Source organism: Hypanus sabinus, unplaced genomic scaffold, assembly GCF_030144855.1.
Source record: "Hypanus sabinus isolate sHypSab1 unplaced genomic scaffold, sHypSab1.hap1 scaffold_164, whole genome shotgun sequence".
In the NCBI taxonomy this organism is placed as follows: domain Eukaryota; kingdom Metazoa; phylum Chordata; class Chondrichthyes; order Myliobatiformes; family Dasyatidae; genus Hypanus; species Hypanus sabinus.
Genome location: NW_026779721.1, coordinates 534,993 through 557,616, shown reverse-complemented (window position 1 = coordinate 557,616; position 22,624 = coordinate 534,993). Strand labels below are relative to the sequence as shown.

The 22,624-nt window shown below is 49.4% G+C and overlaps 1 long non-coding RNA gene across 2 annotated transcripts in view; it reads right to left on the bottom strand.

Annotated features, from left to right (window-relative positions):
- Window positions 1-6,991: 6,991 nt before the first annotated feature.
- Window positions 6,992-22,624, bottom strand: part of LOC132387211 (uncharacterized) — a 36,165-nt gene continuing 20,532 nt past the window's right edge. For both annotated transcript variants that reach the window (XR_009509801.1, XR_009509800.1), the window contains exons 3-4: window positions 8,553-8,669; window positions 6,992-7,129 (exon numbers count right to left, since the gene is read on the bottom strand). This is a non-coding gene — a long non-coding RNA (uncharacterized LOC132387211). The remainder of the gene's footprint in view (window positions 7,130-8,552; window positions 8,670-22,624) is intronic.

Sequence of the window (22,624 nt, the reverse complement as noted above, 5' to 3'; positions counted from 1 at the left end):
AGATTTGCTGAGGAAGGGTTTGACCAGGCAGGCAGACAGTAACCCAGAGCAAAGCAGTGGTGATGGGCAGTACCAGGAGAGTGATGGTGATGGGTTACTATATTCTCAGCAATAAGCAGAGTCCTTTCAAAACAGGGAGGTATATTCCTGGGGTCATGAAAGAGCAGACTTCAACAGATGGAACTATACCACCTCCTACACCCCCGTCAACCCCTACCCTCCGGCCCAAACCCGTTCTCCCACATATATATTTCGGACTGTTTTGTTTTTTTTTAAAATTTTTATTGAGTTTTCAAATGATTACAGAAAGAAAAAAAAAATATCTACCCTTCCCCCCTCCCCTAACATTCCTATAGAAGAAAATAAAAAGAAAAAGAGGAAAAAAGAAAGAAAGAATGCCTGTATATCGGAAGATCCCCACATGCTCCATGGAATTCATAATAACTTTAGTATATATATTTATTTCTTTCCCCAAATAACCAATTATTTTATCTTCGGAGCACCTATATATTCAATCCTGTCTTTTGTAAACAAGTGCGCCAAATTTTTAAAAATGTTTCATATTTATCTCTTAAATTATAAGTAATTTTTTTCAAGTGGAATACAGCTGGAAATTTCATTCTTCCAACGATCTATACTTAAGTATGAATCTGATTTCCAAGTAACTACAATAGCCTTTTTGGCTACTGCCAGTGCAATTTTTATAAATTCTTTCTGATATTTATTCAATTTGGGTTTCGGTTTTATCCCTTCAATATCGCCGAATAAAAATAATATCGGGTTATGTGGAAGTTGTGTTCCAATAATTTGTTCTCTTAAATTTGTCCAAAAAGGTTGAATTTTAGAACAAGACTAAGTAGAATGTAAAAAAGTACCAATTTCTTGGTTACATCGGAAACAATGATCAGATAAATTTGGTTTTAATTTATTTATTTTTTGTGGTGTAATATATAATTGATGTAAAAATTATATTGCACTAATCTTAACCAGACATTTATTGTATTTGTCACACTATCAAGACATAGTCTTGACCAATTTGTTTCTTCATTTTTAATATTCAAGTCAATTTCCCATTTTTGTCTTGACTTATGGATTCCTTGTTTAATTGCCTGTTTTTGAATCAAACTATACATATAAGAAATATTTTTTTTAGTTTTTCCTTTTTGAATTAAGTTTCTATTTCATTAGATTCTGGCAATAACATTGTTTCACCCAATTTTTCTCTTAAATAAGCCCTTAATTGGAACTAGCAAAAAAGTGTTGATTGATATTTTATTCTTTATTCTTTAATTGATCAAATGACATTAATATACCTCCTTCAAAGCAATCTCCTATATATCTAATCCCTTTCTGAAACCAATTATATAAAAGTTGATTACCATTGTAAAAGGAATAAGTCTATTTTGAATTAAAGATCTCTTTGCTAATAAAGATTTCTTTATCTCATCATCAACATTTATCTTATTCCAGAAATCAATCAAAAGTTTTAATACAGGAGATTCTTTCTTTTCCCGTATCCATTTAGATTCCCATTTATATATAAAATCTTCTGGTGTATTTTCTCCTATTTTATCTAGTTCTATCCTAATCCATGCCAGTCTATCTTTCTCAAAAAGATGCAATAAATCTAAGTTGATTTGCTTTATAATAATCCTAAAAATTTGGAAGTTGTAACCCTCCTAGATCAAATTTCCACGTCAATTCTTGATATTCTTGACATCGTACCTTTCCAAAGGAACTTCCTCACATATTTATTTAACTCTTGAAAAAACTTCTGGGGTAGTTGTATTGGTAGTGATTGGAATGAGTATTGTAATCTAGTGAATAGGTTCATTTTTATGGTATTTACTGTACCTACTAATGTTATTGGTAATATCATCCATTTATCAAGATCTTCTTGATTTTTTTTCAATAATGGTAAATAATTTAATTTATATAAGTTCTTTATATCATTATCAACTCTTATACCTAAATATTTTATACCATTTATCGGCCAACTAAATTGAGTTATTAATCGACATTGACTATAATCTCCTTTAGTAAGAGGTAAAATTTCACTTTTATCACAATTTAGTTTGTAGCCTGATATTTTCCCATACTCTTCTAATCTAGAGGATAATTGATGCAACGAGTACAATGGGTTTGTTAAATAAAACAGAACATCATCAGCAAATAAGTTAATCTTGTATTCCTCCTGGCTACCTCTGAAACCCTTCTGGGTCCATTCTAATTAATTCAGCTAATGGTTCTATCCCCAACACAAATACAGCAGGTGATAATGGACAACCTTGCCTAGTTGACCTTGTTAACTGAAATGGTCTTGAAATTTGACCATTTGTCACTACCTCAGCTTTGGGATTATTATTTAAGGTTTTAATCCATTTTATAAAGGATACTCCTAATCCATATCTTTCTAATACCTTAAATAAAAAATCCCATTCAAATCTAACAAATGCTTTTTCTGCATCTAAAGCAACTGCCACACTCATTTCCTCCCTCTTTTGAGCCAAATGAATTATGCTAAATAACTGAGTTACGTTATCTGCTGATTGTCTATTTTTAATAAATCCTGTTTGATCCATGTGTATTAATTTTGGTAAGTATTTAGATAATCTGTTAGATAAGATTTTTGCTATTATTTTATAGTCAGTGTTTAACAAAGAAATAGGTCTCTATGATGTTGGCTTTAAAAGATCTCTATCTTTTTTTGGCAATACAATTAAAGTAGCTGTCGAAAAAGATTCTGAACGTTTACGCATTCTTTCCGCTTGGTGTATTAACTCCATAAAAGGAGGAATTAATAAATCTTTAAACTTTTTATAAAATTCAGGTGGAAAACCATCTTCTCCTGGGGATTTATTACTTTGAAATGATCATAGAGCTTCTTCGACCTCTTTTAATGTAAAAGGCATATCTAATCTCTTCTGTTCTTACAAATTCAATTTTGGAAGAGTTATTGAAAGTTTCATTAATTTCCAAAGGTTTATAAGTAATTTTATTTACTCTTGTTCGAATTGCATTTATTGTTTTAGAAGTCTGGTCTGTTTTTAACTGCCAAGCAAGTACCTTATGTGATCTTTCACCTAGTTCATAATATCTCTGTTTACTTCTCATAATTGCTTTTTCTGTTCGATATATCTGAAACGTATTATATTGTAACTTCTTATTAACAAGTTGTCCGTTTTTCTTCTGTCATATATCTTTGAGATTCTTTTTCTAATTTTGTAATCTCTTTTTCCAATTGATCTATTTCTATCATATATTCCTTCTTAATTTTATTAGTATCTTATTATCTGACCTCTCAAATATGCCTTCATTGCTTCCCACAATATAAATTTATCATCAACTGAATGTGAATTTGTATCTAAAAAAAACTGAATCTGCTTTTTCATAAAATCACAAAAATCTTGATGTTTTAGTAATATAGAATTAAATCTCTATCTATAAATTGATTCCTCTTTATCTATCATTATCATTGTCATTATCAATGATCTGACAATATTCTTGCTTTATATTCCATATTTTTCACTGTCTTGAATATTCGTTAATAGGATGTCTATTTGAATAAAATGAATCTCTTACTTTTGTGTTAATTCTTCTCCATATATCAATCTTTCATCAATGATAAAGTTAATTTTGCTACTTTTGATTTTGTGACAACCTTTGTTGATCTATCTAAAACTGGATCTAGACAAAAGTTAAAATCTCCACCTATTAATATTTTGTCATGTGTGTTAATCAAATTCAAACAGACGTCGTATAAATTTTACATCATTTTCATGTGGTGCATAAATATTGATAAGAGTCCATAGTTCTGAAAAAAATTGACAATGGATAATTAAATATCTCCCCGCTGGATCAATTAATACATTTTGTATTTTTATTAACCAAAATTGCAACTCTTCTCCCCTATGAGTTAAATGAAGCTGCAATAACATTTTCAACCCAATCTCTTTTTAATTTCTGATGTTCTTTCTCTATTAAGTGTGTTTCTTGTAAAAAAAAAGTATATCTATTTTCATTTTTTAATGTGTGTTAAGATTCTTTTTCTTTTCACCGGTCCATTAAGCCCATTAACATTAAAACTTTGAAAATTTAGTAACTTAGTCATTATTTTTAATTGGGTTACTCCAATCTATAGTAATACCTAATCTTTCAACTTTCGTGGTACCTTGGGGAATCTTTTTAAACATTCTCCATGTTGCTATGTGTGTCCCCACCGATCATCCAGGCAAAAAAAGATAGAAGAAAAATAGATTATAAAGAAAAAAACAAAATACCCCCCTACAAATGTTGTGGATAAAAAAGAACACAACATTCCCCCTATCTGTTGTACGGGTCATGACAATCACCATGATTACACACGTGAATCCCGTAGCAATCCATCCAAAACTCCTCCAGCTCCCCCATGACAAAAAAAAAGTATATATATGAGAAGAAAAAAAGAAAAAAATACTACTCACAATTAATATTTCTCAAATTTTGCCTTTCGCCCCCTGTATCATCCTTAAATGTCCATCAATTCCATTCACTGTCTCTGTCTCCATCTTTAATCCATTACGCTTGGAAATCTCTATGTGTAGTTAGCGAATAACGAGGAGTTTTCGTGCAAATTCATCCGCTTCTCAATAATCAGTAAAAAATCTTTTTCCATCCTCCAAAAAAATTTTCAGTGTTGCTGGGTGACGCATTATGAATTTATAACCCTTTTCCCAAAAAGCTTTTTTCACTGGGTTAAATTCCTTCTTTCTCTTCAAAAGGTTATAACTTATATCAGGATAGAAAAGAACTGCTTTCCCTTCTATCACCAATGTCCCTTTACTCTTTCTGGCACATTGGGCAGCCACCTTCAGGATCTTTTCTTTATCTTGGTATCTTAAGCATTTTATCAAAATTGATTGTGGATTTTGATCAGTTTGATGTCTTGATCTTAAGGCTCCATGAGCCCTTTCAATTTCAATTAGAGTTTCTTCTTCAATTTCCAAGTTTTCAGGAATCCATTTTTCAAAAAAAAATATTGGATCTTCTCCTTCTATATCTTCTTTAAGTCTAACAATCTTAATATTGTTTCGTCTGCTAAAATTTTCTAGCTTATCCACTTTTTCCAACAATTGTTTACTTTCTAATGTCCAGGCAGAGATATTATCTTCCATTTCATTCATTCTTTCAACCATGTCTTCCGTTGTGGCTTCCAAGTCTATAATTCTCTTTTCCATTTTTTCCTGTCTTTTTATCATTTTATCAAACATAATCTCCATATTTATCTTTTTTTTTGATTTCTTTAAATGCGTTCAATATTTTCTAATTTACGCATTATTTGCATCAAAGTTTTTTCTATATTTCCAGAAAAACTTTTACCTCCATCTTCGTCTGATTTATCCAGAGAATCTGAATCTGCCACAGATTCACTTTCACTTCCGGTTTCAATCGGTACTGGGATTTGTAGTTCCGGTTGTTCGCGTTTGCGCATGCTCCTTCCTTCGCGTTTGCGCAGTTCTTGTTGGTCTTTTTCTTTGAAATGGTCGATGTTGCCGCAGTTTCCTGTTCTGTATCACCGCAGGTGAAATGTACCTGAGCCCCGGTTCTCTGGCAGCAGCGGCCCTTGATTCTGTTCCAACTTGTGTTGTCTTCACGCTAGTAGTTTTCTTCATCTTCTGTTTGTGAGACACAGTTTGAAACAATCCGGAGTAGTTTATAAGTAACTTTTAGAAAGTATTTACTAACTTTTCTTCACGTAAACATTAATTTACTGATTCTTCACGGGAGAGCTGGTTTCCCGCGTCTTGATACTACGTCATCACCCCCCCCCCCCCCGCCCCCGGACTGTGTTTTGTTGTGATCTTTATGTCTTTATGTTCCAGTATGGTGTTGAAATTTCTTTAATGATCCCCATTTTCCCCACAGGTTCGAGCTCAGTGATCACCGAGCTCCTGGCAAGCTGTGACGATTCCCAGCTGCTGCAGTTGACGGATATCTACCGGGACAGGCTGGAGCAGGCGATGGAAGGAGGGGTGCACGGAGTGAGCCTGGCGTTAACGGCCGAGAATCAGTTCAGTGGAGAGGAACATCGGGTGAGTGGGAGGGAGAATGGGTTTGAATTTTCACACATCACAGGACTGATGGGTGTCAGATCTCTCACTCACTGGATAATAGAGCATAAAAACAAATCAGAAATAAATATATATAATTCTTAAAAATGTGAATCTCAAGCGATGATTGAAAAAGTTGTAAATACCCCTGCTGGTGGCTCAATGTTCAGAGCGAGGTGAGTAGGCAACAGTTCTATGATGTTGCAATAAACGAGCTTAAATGAAAATATGCTAGAAATCTTTATTTCGGGAAGAGTGTACAGAGTGACGGCAGGATTCAGTGAGAACCGGGGCATTACGACTGGATGCCACAGGAGCTCGAGTGTGTTCTGTTCTGCGTGGAGATCATTCTGTTACAATCTATAACTGGAAATAGTGTGGATTGGGGAATACTGCCATGTTGTAATGTGTAATCACTGAATAAACCTCCACTGGAAAAGGCAAAGAAAAGGCATCAGGTGTCAGCCGGAAATCCGCTGTCATGTTGGACACTGGCGGACTGAGGAGATGAATCACATCATCTTTTCTGCAACTTCCAAGAGACTGTTCACGCTGATACAAAAACCCTCCTGACTTCTTTCTTCATCTGTGATCATTATTTTCTGATTTTGTTTTACACGGTCAAATCCGGTGAGGAAATATTTATGGATTTGGAGCCATGTCAATGAAGCGGCCACAGGCCAACCAGGATCTCATTGACTGTTGGACCAGGTTCACGGTGAACGTCCCTCCGTGTGCTCTGCACTCAGAATGTACAGTCCATGTCCAGACAGGATCAGCACCCGTCCGGGTGACTGCTCAGTGTGGTCCCGTTACAGAGCACATCATTTACTTCTCATTCTCTGTGCGAATCTGTCAGTCCCCAATATGTTCACTGTTACTCTTCACAGAAAATCTCTGATCTCGCTGATAAGGGAGAGCGGGCGGACAGTTCTAAACTCCTCCTGAGCCTGGTGATGGAGAAAGGCTCCCGCGCCCGGAGGGTGATGTGGGAAACCTTTGTGAAAATGCGGATTGGTGTCCCAAAGCTGGACAGAATACTGAAGGAATTACAGATATATGGTGAGATAATATCAGAGACTAATTTAAATTTGGATTGAATACAGCACACTTTAAAATGTTACAAAAATGATTTCCCTCAATTTGTTGATATTTAAACAGGTTGTGATCCTTCCCATCGACCAATTTCCGCTCAACTTTTACTAAAGGTTCTCAGTGAGCTGAAAGGTAAGTGAACGTACATTGAACATTGAAGAGTATAACACAGGAACAGGCCATTAGGCAAATAATATTGTGCTGAAACAGCCAAGAAATAAATCAAACAAACCTGAAGACTAATCTCTCCTTCCTTCACCATGTCCACATGCTTCCATCTTCCTTACATCCATGTGACTGTCCAAAAGTCCTTTAAAAGCTTCTAATAATTTGCCTCGACCATCTTACCAGGCAGTGCATTCCAGGCAGCCACGATTGTCTAATTTAAAAAATAAGCTGTCCTTCACATCCCCCTTCATTCTACACCCTCTCACCTTCAATATGTTCCCTCTGGTAATAGACATTTCAACCGTGGGAAACGGATTCTCTCTGTCCACTCTATCCAAGCCTCTCGTAATCTTGTGAACCTGTGTCAGAGCTCCTCTCAGCCTCCGATGAACCACAGCAAACAACCTAATTTCATCCAGCCTCTCATGGTAGCACATGCCTTCTAAACCAGGCAGCATCCCGGTAAAGCTCTTCTGCTCCCTCTCTAAAGCCTCAACATCCCTCCGGTAGTGGGTAGATCGGCCCAGATGAGGCTGAAGCAAATTTCATTAAGTTGAAACTTGACCTCTGTTTCCACCAACGGTTGTAATTTGCGTCGGGCGGTTCAGTTGTTGAGCCAACAGGATCTGACCAGGTAAATGTTGGCACTGTGACAGAGAACACAGTGAGACACAGGGAAACGTGTTTGCTAGCGGGAGAGTTTTCAAAGGACATTTTGAGGAAAGAGGCAGAGAGCTGGCGAGTTTGAGGAAAGTGGTCACACCGCTCTGGGGCCTGCAACTACAGATCCCCACCGGAGTCTGAGTGGAGAAGGGGCGATCTGGAGAATGGAAAAATAATCTTATATTTCTTCACACCAATAAGTCAAAACCTTCTCTTGCCAGGCACTGCCCCTCCCTGAACAGCCTCATCCTTAACCATTTTCTAAACTCCCCCAGTTCCCGCAGATTATCTTTTCTCAGAGCTGGGCGTCCACTGAAGTTCCAGTCACAGAATAGTAATAATAGCATCACTTTAATTAGAAAAGCAGGTAACATCCCAACTGGTCTGTTCAACCACAGAGCAGCTCTTAGAGAAATACAAGGAATCTTGGCCAGAACCCTGGTTCAGTCTCTCTCATTTACAACAACAAATCCCAAAGATGATAATTTAAATATGGGAGCAGAGATAGACGAATCAGGAAGTTTACAAACTACTCACGTTTCTGGGACCTCTGTAAATATTGCTCCAGTCCACACCCGGTCAATGAAACCCCTCAGTGCCCCTGAACACGGGTTTAGTAAATCGCTACAAGCTTGATCATCATTGTCCTTCATCCTGTTTGCAGACGGAACAGACAAGACAGAGAAATTCCCAAACCCATTTCTGAATATGAAACTGATACACTCCCTGATTGTTGAAGAACATCATTTCTGCCACTGTCACATTCTCGAAAGTGAATATCCAGGATCAGTGTTTTCCTACACTCCCTATCACAGCCCAACACATTGAATAGTCACCCCACACACTCCTGACAGGGTCCTGTCGCACAGTGAGACCCCAGACATGCCTGGCAGTGTCCTGACACACCATGAGACCACACACAACTCTGAGAGGCTCCTGAAACACTTTGAAACACCACACACACCTGACAGGGTCGTGACACACAGTGAGACACCACACACCTCTGTCCAGGTCCCGACACACTGTGAGACACCACATAACACTGAAGGGTCCTGATACACTGTGAGACCAACACACACACACCTGACAGAATACAGTCACATTCTGAGACCCCACATACCTGACAGGGTCCTGACACACTGTGGGACCCCACCCATCTCTAACACGGTCCTGACTCACTGTGAGACCCCACACACCCCTGACAGGGTCCGGACACACTGTGAGACCCCACACAACCCGACAGGGTCCTGACACTGTGAGACCCAACACACCCCTGACAGGGCCCTGACATACTGTGAGACCCCACACATCCATGACAGGGTCCTGACACACTATGAGACCCCACTCACCCCTGACAGGGTCCTGACACACGGTGAGACCCCACACACCCCGGACAGGGTCTGACACACTGTGGGACCCCACACACCACTGACAGGGTCCGGACACACTGTGAGACCCCACACATCACTGACAGGGTCCTGACACACTGTGAGACCCACACACCCCTGACAGGGTCCTGACACACTGTGAGACCCCACACACACCTGACAGGGTCCTGACACACTGTGAGACCCCACACACCCCGGACAGGGTCTGACACACTGTGGGACCCCACACACCACTGACAGGGTCCTGACACACTGTGAGACCCACACACCCCTGACAGGGTCCTGACACACTGTGAGACCCCACACACACCTGACAGGGTCCTGACACACTGTGAGACCCCACACACCCCTGACAGGGCCCTGACACACTGTGAGACTCCACACACCCCTGACAGGATCCAGACACACAGTGAGACCCCACACACCCCTGACAGGGTCCTGACACACTGTGGGACACCACACAACCCGATAGGGTCCTGACACACTGTGAGACCCCACACATACCTGACAGGGTCCTGACACACTGTGAGACCCCACACACCACTGACAGGGTCCTGACACACTGTGAGACCCACACACCCCTGACAGGGTCCTGACACACTGTGAGACCCCACACACACCTGACAGGGTCCTGACACACTGTGAGACTCCACACACCCTTGTCAGGAGCCTGACACACTGTGAGAACCCACATACCCCTGACAGGGTCCTGGCACACTGTGAGACCCCACACACCCCTGACAGGGCCCTGACACACTGTGAGACTCCACACACCCCTGACAGGATCCAGACACACAGTGAGACCCCACACACCCCTGACAGGGTCCTGACACACTGTGGGACACCACAAAACCCGACAGGGTCCTGACACACTGTGAGACCCCACACATACCTGACAGGGTCCTGACACACTGTGAGACCCCACACATCCATGACAGGGTCCTGACACACTGTGAGACCCCACTCACCCCTGACAGGGTCTGACACACTGTGACACCCCACACACCGCTGTCCAGGTCCCGACACACTGTGAGACACCACATAACACTGAAGGGTCCTGATACACTGTGAGACCAACACACACACACCTGACAGAATACAGTCACATTCTGAGACCCCACATACCTGACAGGGCCCTGACACACTGTGGGACTCCACCCATCTCTAACACGGTCCTGACTCACTGTGAGAGCCCACACACCCCTGTCAGGGTCCTGTCACATTGTGCAACCACACACACCTGACAGGGTCCTGACACACCAAGAGACACCACAGCCTCCTAAGACGATCCTCAGAAACAGTCAGACCACCCACACACCCCTGACAGGGACCTGAGATACTGTGGGACCCCACACACCCCTGACAGGGTCCTGACACACTGTGAGACCCCACACATCCATGGCAGGGTCCTGACACACTGTGAGACCCCACACACCCCTGACAGGGCCCTGACACACTGTGAGACCCCACACACCCCTGACAGGGTCCTGACACACTGTGAGACCCCACACACCCCTGACAGGGCCCTGACACACTGTGAGACTCCACACACCCCTGACAGGGTCCTGACACAGTGTGAGACCCCACACACCCCTGACAGGGCCCTGACACACTGTGAGACCCCACACACCCCTGACAGGGTCCTGACACACTGTGAGACCCCACACACCCCTGACAGGGTCCTGAGACATTGTGAGACCCCACACAGCCCTGACAGGGTCCTGACACACTGTGAGACTCCACACACCCCTGACAGGGACCTGAGATACTGTGGGACACCACACACCCCTGACAGGGCCCTGACACACTGTGAGACCCCACACACCCCTGACAGGGTCCTGACACACTGTGAGACTCCACACACCCCTGACAGGATCCAGACACACAGTGAGACCCCACACACCCCTGACAGGTTCCTGACACACTGTGGGACACCACACAACCCGACAGGGTCCTGACACACTGTGAGACCCCACACAACCCTGACAGGGTCCTGACACACTGTGAGACCGCACACATCCATGACAGGGTCCTGACACACTGTGAGACCCCACACAACACTGACAGGGTCCTGACACACTGTGAGACCGCACACATCCATGACAGGGTCCTGACACACTGTGAGACCCCACACAACACTGACAGGGTCCTGACACACTGTGAGACCGCACACATCCATGACAGGGTCCTGACACACTGTGAGACCCCACACAACACTGACAGGGTCCTGACACACTGTGAGACACCACACACCCCTGACAGGGTCCTGACACACTGTAAGACCCCACACACCCCTGACAGGATCCTGACACACTGTGAGACCCCACTCACCCATGACAGGGTCTGACACACTGTGAGACACCACACACCCCTGACAGGGTCCTGACACACTGTGAGACACCACACACCCCTGACAGGGTCCTGACACACTGTGAGACCCCACACACCCCTGACAGGATCCTGACACACTGTGAGACCCCACTCACCCATGACAGGGTCTGACACACTGTGAGACACCACACACCCCTGACAGGGTCTGACACACTGTGACACCCCACACACCCCTGACAGGGTCCTGTCACATTGTGCAACCACACACCCCTGACATGGTCTAGACAGACTGTCAGACGCCACACACCCCTGACAGGGCCCTGACACACTGTGAGACCTCACACACCCCTGACAGGGTCCTGACACACTGTGAGACTCCACACACCCCTGACAGGGTCCTGAGATACTGTGAGACCTCACACACCCCTGACAGGGACCGGACACACTGTGAGACCCCACACACCCCTGACAGGGTCCTGACACACTGTGAGACCTCACACACCCCTGACAGGGTCCTGACACACTGTGAGACCCCACACACGCCTGACAGGGTCCTGACACACTGTGAGAGCCCACACACCCCTGTCAGGGTCCTGTCACATTGTGCAACCACACACACCTGACAGGGTCCTGACACACCAAGAGACACCACAGCCTCCTAAGACGATCCTCAGAAACAGTCAGACCACCCACACACCCCTGACAGGGACCTGAGATACTGTGGGACCCCACACACCCCGGACAGGGTCCTGACACACTGTGAGACCCCACAAATCCATGGCAGGGTCCTGACACACTGTGAGACCCCACACACCCCTGACAGGGACCTGAGATACTGTGGGACACCACACAACCCGACAGGGTCCTGACACACTGTGAGACCCCACACTCCCCTGACAGGGACCTGAGATACTGTGGGACACCACACACCCCTGACAGGGTCCTGACACACTATGAGACCCCACACACCCCTGACAGGATCCTGACACACTGTGAGACCCCACTCACCCCTGACAGGGTCTGACACACTGTGACACCCCACACACCCTTGTCCAGGTCCCGACACACTGTGAGACACCACATAACACTGAAGGGTCCTGATACACTGTGAGACCAACACACACACACCTGACAGAATACAGTCACATTCTGAGACCCCACATACCTGACAGGGTCCTGACACACTGTGGGACCCCACCCATCTCTAACACGGTCCTGACTCACTGTGAGAGCCCACACACCCCTGTCAGGAGCCTGACACACTGTGAGACCCCACATACCCCTGACAGGGTCCTGGCACACTGTGAGACCCCACACACCCCTGACAGGGCCCTGACACACTGTGAGACTCCACACACCCCTGACAGGATCCAGACACACAGTGAGACCCCACACACCCCTGACAGGGTCCTGACACACTGTGGGACACCACAAAACCCGACAGGGTCCTGACACACTGTGAGACCCCACACATACCTGACAGGGTCCTGACACACTGTGAGACCCCACACATCCATGACAGGGTCCTGACACACTATGAGACCCCACTCACCCCTGACAGGGTCCTGACACACTATGAGTCCCCACACACCCCTGACAGGATCCTGACACACTGTGAGACCCCACTCACCCCTGACAGGGTCTGACACACTGTGACACCCCACACACCGCTGTCCAGGTCCCGACACACTGTGAGACACCACATAACACTGAAGGGTCCTGATACACTGTGAGACCAACACACACACACCTGACAGAATACAGTCACATTCTGAGACCCCACATACCTGACAGGGCCCTGACACACTGTGGGACTCCACCCATCTCTAAAACGGTCCTGACTCACTGTGAGAGCCCACACACCCCTGTCAGGGTCCTGTCACATTGTGCAACCACACACACCTGACAGGGTCCTGACACACCAAGAGACACCACAGCCTCCTAAGACGATCCTCAGAAACAGTCAGACCACCCACACACCCCTGACAGGGACCTGAGATACTGTGGGACCCCACACACCCCGGACAGGGTCCTGACACACTGTGAGACCCCACACATCCATGGCAGAGTCCTGACACACTGTGAGACCCCACACACCCCTGACAGGGTCCTGACACACTGTGAGACCCCACACACCCCTGACAGGGTCCTGACACACTGTGAGACCCCACACACCCCTGACAGGGCCCTGACACACTGTGAGACCCCACACACCCCTGACAGGGTCCTGACACACTGTGAGACCCCACACACCCCTGACAGGGCCCTGACACACTGTGAGATCCCACACACACCTGACAGGGTCCTGACACAGTGTGAGACCCCACACACCCCTGACAGGGCCCTGATACACTGTGAGACCCCACACACCCCTGACAGGGTCCTGACGCACTGTGAGACACCACACACCCCTGACAGGGTCCTGACACACTGTGAGACCCCACACACCCCTGACAGGATCCTGACGCACTGTGAGACACCACACACCCCTGACAGGGTCCTGACACACTGTGAGACCCCACACACCCCTGACAGGATCCAGATACACAGTGAGACCCCACACACCCCTGACAGGTTCCTGACACACTGTGGGACACCACACAACCCGACAGGGTCCTGACACACTGTGAGACCGCACACAACACTGACAGGGTCCTGACACACTGTGAGACCCCACACAACACTGACAGGGTCCTGACACACTGTGAGACCGCACACATCCATGACAGGGTCCTGACACACTGTGAGACCCCACACAACACTGACAGGGTCCTGACACACTGTGAGACCGCACACATCCATGACAGGGTCCTGACACACTGTGAGACCCCACTCACCCATGACAGGGTCTGATACACTGTGAGACACCACACACCCCTGACAGGGTCCTGACACACTGTGAGACACCACACACCCCTGACAGGGTCCTGACACACTGTGAGACCCCACACACCCCTGACAGGATCCTGACACACTGTGAGACCCCACTCACCCATGACAGGGTCTGACACACTGTGAGACCCCACACACCCCTGACAGGGTCTGACACACTGTGACACCCCACACACCCCTGACAGGGTCCTGTCACATTGTGCAACCACACACCCCTGACATGGTCTAGACAGACTGTCAGACGCCACACACCCCTGACAGGGCCCTGACACACTGTGAGACCTCACACACCCCTGACAGGGTCCTGAGATACTGTGAGACCTCACACACCCCTGACAGGGTCCTGACACACTGTGAGACCCCACACACCCCTGACAGGGTCCTGACACACTGTGAGACCTCACACACCCCTGACAGGGTCCTGACACACTGTGAGAGCCCACACACCCCTGTCAGGGTCCTGTCACATTGTGCAACCACACACACCTGACAGGGTCCTGACACACCAAGAGACACCACAGCCTCCTAAGACGATCCTCAGAAACAGTCAGACCACCCACACACCCCTGACAGGGACCTGAGATACTGTGGGACCCCACACACCCCGGACAGGGTCCTGACACACTGTGAGACCCCACAAATCCATGGCAGGGTCCTGACACACTGTGAGACCCCACACACCCCTGACAGGGACCTGAGATACTGTGGGACACCACACAACCCGACAGGGTCCTGACACACTGTGAGACCCCACACTCCCCTGACAGGGACCTGAGATACTGTGGGACACCACACACCCCTGACAGGGTCCTGACACACTATGAGACCCCACACACCCCTGACAGGATCCTGACACACTGTGAGACCCCACTCACCCCTGACAGGGTCTGACACACTGTGACACCCCACACACCCTTGTCCAGGTCCCAACACACTGTGAGACACCACATAACACTGAAGGGTCCTGATACACTGTGAGACCAACACACGCACACCTGACAGAATACAGTCACATTCTGAGACCCTACATACCTGACAGGGTCCTGACACACTGTGGGACCCCACCCATCTCTAACACGGTCCTGACTCACTGTGAGAGCCCACACACCCCTATCAGGGTCCTGTCACATTGTGCAACCACACACACCTGACAGGGTCTAGACACACTGTCAGACGCCACACACCCCTGACAGGGACCTGACACACTGTGAGACCCCACACACCCCTGACAGGGTCCTGACACACTGTGAGACCCCACACACCCCTGACAGGGTCCTGACACACTGTCAGACGCCACACAACCCGACAGGGTCCTGAGATACTGTGGGACACCACACACCCCTGACAGGGTCCTGACATACTGTGAGACCCCACACACCACTGACAGGGTCCTGACACACTGTGAGACCCCACACACCCCTGACAGGGTCCTGACACACTGTGAGACACCACACAACCCGACAGGGTGCTGACACACTGTGAGACCCCACACTCCCCTGACAGGGACCTGAGATACTGTGGGACACCACACACCCCTGACAGGGTCCTGACACACTGTGAGACCCCACACACCCCTGTCTTTGACCTGACACACTGTGAGACTCCACACACCCATGTCAGGAGCCTGACACACTGTGAGATCCCACATGTCTCTGACAGGGTCCTGACTCACTGTGATGCCCCACAAACTCATTTTAGGCTCGTGACACACACTGAGAAGCCACACACACCTGCCAGGGTCTGGATGCACTGTGAAATTTCACACACACCTGGCGGTGTCCTGACACACTGTGAGACCCCACACACCCCTGACAGGGTCTGGACACACTGGGAGACCCCACACAATCCTGACAGTGTCCTGACACACTGTGAGACCTCACACATCCCTGACAGTGTCCTGACACACTGTGAGACCTCACACACCCCTGACAGGGTCTGGACACACGGTAAGACCCCACACAATCCTGACAGTGTCCTGACACACTGTGAGACCTCACACAATCCTGACAGTGTCATGACACACTGTGAGGCAGCAGATAATTCTGAAGGGTCCTTATAAACTGTGAGACCCCAGACACACTTGACAGGATACAGTCACATTCTGAGACCCCACACACCTGACAGCGTCCTGACTCAGTGCGAGACCCCACACACCCCTCACAGGGGACTGACACACTGTGATGCCCCACAAACTTATTTTAGGGTCCTGACACACAGAGAGAAGACACATATGCCTACCAGGGTCCGGACGCACTGTGAGATCCCAAACACCACTGACAGGGTCCTGACACACTGTGAGACCCCACACACCCCTGACAGGGTCCTGACACACTGTGAGACCCCACACACCCGTGACAGGGTCCTGACACACTGTGAGACCCCACACACCACTGACAGGGTCCTGACACACTGTGAGACCCCACACATCCCTGACACGTTCCTGACACACTGTGAGACCCCACACATCCCTGACACGGTCCTGACACACTGTGAGACCCCACACACCCGTGACAGGGTCCTGACACACTGTGAGACCCCACACACCCTTGTCAGGAGCCTGACACACTGTGCGATCCCACACGTCTCTGACAGGGTCATGACACACTGTGAGACCCCACACACCCCTGACAGGGTCCTGACACACTGTGAGACTCCACACACCCCTGACAGTGTCCTGACATACTGTGAGACCCCACACACCCCTGACAGGGTCCTGACACACTGTGAGACTCCACACACCCCTGACAGGGTCCTGACATACTGTGAGACCTCACACACCCCTGACAGGCTCCTGACACACTGTGAGACCCCACACACCCCTGACAGGGTCCTGACACACTGTGAGACCTCACACACCCCTGACAGGGTCCTGACACACTGTGAGACCCCACACTCCCCTGACAGGGACCTGAGATACTGTGGGACCCCACACACCACTGACAGGGTCCTGACACACTGTGAGACCCCACACACCACTGACAGGGCCCTGACACACTGTGAGACCCAACACACCCCTGACAGGGCCCTGACACACTGTGAGACCCCACACCCCCCTGACAGGGACCTGAGATACTGTGGGACACCACACAACCCGACAGGGTCCTGACACACTGTGAGACCCCACACTCCCCTGACAGGGACCTGACACACTATGAGACCCCACACACCCCTGACAGGATCCTGACACACTGTGAGACCCCACTCACCCCTGACAGGGTCTGACACACTGTGACACCCCACACACCCCTGACAGGGTCCTGACACACAGTGAGACCCCACACCCCCCTGACAGGGACCTGAGATACTGTGGGACACCACACAACCCGACAGGGTCCTGACACACTGTGAGACCCCACACTCCCCTGACAGGGACCTGACACACTATGAGACCCCACACACCCCTGACCGGATCCTGACACACTGTGACACCCCACACACCCCTGTCCAGGTCCCAACACACTGTGAGACACCACATAACACTGAAGGGTCCTGATACACTGTGAGACCAACACACACACACACCTGACAGAATACAGTCACATTCTGAGACCCCACATACCTGACAGGGTCCTGGCACACTGTGGGACTCCACCCATCTCTAACACGGTCCTGACTCACTGTGAGAGCCCACACACCCCTGTCAGGGTCCTGTCACATTGTGCAACCACTCACACCTGACAGGGTCTAGACACACTGTCAGACGACACACACCCCTGACAGGGCCCTGACACACTGTGAGACACCACACACCCCTGACAGGGACCTGAGATACTGTGGGACACCACACACCCCTGACAGGGTCCTGACACACTGTGAGACCCCACACACCATGACAGGGTCCTGACACACTGTGAGACACCACACAACCCGACAGGGACCTGACACACTGTGAGACCCCACACACCCTTGACAGGGTCCTGAGACATTGTGAGACCCCACACACCCCTGACAGGGTCCTGACACACTGTGAGACTCCACACACCCCTGACAGGATCCAGACACACAGTGAGACCCCACACACCCCTGACAGGGTCCTGACACACTGTGAGACGCCACACACCACTGACAGGGTCCTGACACACTGTGGGACAGCAGATAATTCTGAAGGGTCCTGATACACTGTGAGACCCCAGACACACCTGACAGGATACAGTCACATTCTGAGACCCCACACACCCCTAGCAGGATCCTGACACTCTCTGAGACCCCACACACCCCTAGCAGGGTCCTGACACACTGTGAGATTCCACACACCCATGTCAGGAGCCTGACACACTGTGAGATCCCACACGTCTCTGACAGGGTCCTGACACTCTGTGATGCCCCACAAACTCATTTTAGGTTCCTGACACACACTGAGAAGCAACACACACCTGCCAGGGTCTGAACGCACTGTGAAATCCCACACACTCCTGGAAGTGTCCTGACACACTGTGAGACCCCACACACCACTGACAGGGTCCTGACACACTGTGAGACCCCACACACTCCTGACAGGGTCCTGACACACTGAGTGACCCCACACACCACTGACAGGGTCCTGACACACAGTGAGACCCCACACACCCCTGACGGGGTGCTGACACACTGTGAGACCCCACACACCCTTGACAGGGTCCTGACACACTGTGAGACCCCACACACCACTGACAGGGTCCTGACACACTGTGAGACCCCACACACCCCTGACAGTGCCCTGACTCACTGTGAGACCCCACACACCCCTGACATTGTCCTGACGCACTGTGAGACCCCACACATGCCTGACGGGATCCTGACACACGGTGAGACCCCACACACCCCTGACAGGGTCCTGACGCACTGTGAGACCCCACACACCCCTGACAGGGTCCTGACACACTGTGAGAACTCACACATCCCTGACATGGTCCTGACACACTGTGAGACCCCACACATCCCTGTCCAGGTCCCGACACACTGTGAGACAGCACATAACTCTGAAGGGTCCGGATGCACTGTGAATCCCAACTCACACCTCCAAGGATACAGTTACATTGTGAGATCCCACACCCCTGACAGGGTCCTGACACACTTTGAGACCCCACACACCCCTGTCCAGGTCCCGACACACTGTGAGATACCACATAACACTGAAGGGTCCTGACACACTGTGAGATCCCACACACGCCTGACAGAGTCTGACACACTGTGACACCCCACACACCCCTGTCCAGGTCCCGACACACTTTGAGACCCCACACACCCCTGACAGGGTCCCGACACACTGTGACACCCCACACACCCCTGTCCAGGTCCCGACACACTGTGAGACACCACACACCCCTGTCCAGGTCCCGAAACACTGTGAGACACCACATAACACTGAAGGGTCCTGATACACTGTGAGACCAACACACACACACCTGACAGAATACAGTCACATTCTGAGACCCCACATACCTGACAGGGTCCAGACACACTGTGGGTCTCCACCCATCTCTAACACGGTCCTGACTCACTGTGAGAGCCCACACACCCCTGTCAGGGTCCTGTCACATTGTGCAACCACACACACCTGACAGGGTCTAGACACACTGTCAGACGCCATACACCACTGACAGGGCCCTGACACACTGTGAGACACCACACACCCCTGACAGGGTCCGGACACACTGTGAGACCCCACACAACCCGACAGGGTCCTGACACACTGTGAGACCCCACACACCCCTGACAGGGTCCTGACACACTGTGAGACCCCACACACCCCTGACAGGGTCCTGGCACACTGTGAGACCCCACACACCCCTGACAGGGCCCTGACACACTGTGAGACTCCACACACCCCTGACAGGATCCAGACACACTGTGAGACCCCACACACCCCTGACAGGGCCCTGACACACTGTGAGACCCCACACTCCCCTGACAGGGACCTGAGATACTGTGGGACACCACACAACCCGACAGGGTCCTGACACACTGTGAGACCCCACACTCCCCTGACAGGGACCTGAGATACTGTGGGACACCACACACCCCTGACAGGGTCCTGACACACTATGAGACCCCACACACCCCTGACAGGATCCTGACACACTGTGAGACCCCACTCACCCCTGACAGGGTCTGACACACTGTGACACCCCACACACCCTTGTCCAGGTCCCGACACACTGTGAGACACCACATAACACTGAAGGGTCCTGATACACTGTGAGACCAACACACACACACCTGACAGAATACAGTCACATTCTGAGACCCCACATACCTGACAGGGTCCTGACACACTGTGGGACCCCACCCATCTCTAACACGGTCCTGACTCACTGTGAGAGCCCACACACCCCTGTCAGGGTCCTGTCACATTGTGCAACCACACACACCTGACAGGGTCTAGACACACTGTCAGACCCCACACACCCCTGACAGGGTCCTGACACACTGTGAGACCCCACACACCCCTGACAGGGTCCTGACACACTGTCAGACGCCACACTCCCCTGACAGGGACCTGAGATACTGTGGGACACCACACACCCCTGACAGGGTCCTGACACACTGTGAGACCCCACACACCCCTGACAGGGTCATGACACACTGTGAGACCAACACACACACACCTGACAGAATACAGTCACATTCTGAGACCCCACATACCTGACAGGGTCCTGACACACTGTGGGACTCCACCCATCTCTAACACGGTCCTGACTCACTGTGAGAGCCCACACACCCCTGTCAGGGTCCTGTCACATTGTGCAACCACACACACCTGACAGGGTCTAGACACACTGTCAGACGACACACACCACTGACAGGGACCTGACACACTGTGAGACCCCACACACCCCTGACAGGGTCCTGACTTACTGTGAGACCCCACACACCACTGACAGGGTCCTGACACACTGTGAGACCCCACACAATCCTGACAGGGACCTGACACACTGTGAGACCCCACACACCCCTGACAGGGACCTGAGATACTGTGGGACACCACACAACCCGACTGGGTCCTGACTCTCTGTGAGACCCCACACTCCCCTGACAGGGACCTGAGATACTGTGGGACACCACACACCCCTGACAGGGTCCTGACACACTGTGAGACCCCACACTCCCCTGACAGGGACCTGAGATACTGTGGGACACCACACAACCCGACAGGGTCCTGACACACTGTGAGACCCCACACTCCCCTGACAGGGACCTGAGATACTGTGGGACACCACACACCCCTGACAGGGTCCTGACACACTGTGAGACCCCACACACCCCTGACAGGGTCATGACACACTGTGAGACCCCACACACCCCTGACAGGGTCCCGACCGACTGTGAGACCCCACACACCCATAACAGGGTCCTGACACACTGTGATGCCCCACACACCCATGTCAGGAGCCTGACACACTGTGAGATCCCACATGTCTCTGACTGGGTCCTGACACACTGTGATGCCCCACAAACTTCTTTTAGGCTCGTGACACACACTGAGAAGCCACACACACCTGCCAGGGTTTGGATACACTGTGAAATTTCACACACACCTGGCAGTGTCCTGACACACTGTGAGACCCCACACACCCCTGACAGTGTCCTGAGACACTGTGAGACCCCACACACCCCTGACAGGGTCTGACACACTGTGACACCCCACACACCCTTGTCCAGGTCCCGACACACTGTGAGACCTCACACATCCCTGACAGTGTCCTGACACACTGTGAGACTCCACACACCCCTGACAGGGCCCTGACACACTGTGAGACCTCACACATCCCTGACAGTGTCCTGACACACTGTAAGACCCCACACAATCCTGACAGTGTCATGATACACTGTGAGGCAGCAGATAATTCTGAAGGGTCCTTATACACTGTGAGACCCCAGACACATTTGACAGGATACAGTCACATTCTGAGACCCCACACACCTGACAGCGTCCTGACTCAGTGCGAGACCCCACACACCCCTCACAGGGGCCTGACACACTGTGATGCCCCACAAACTTATTTTAGGTTCCTGACA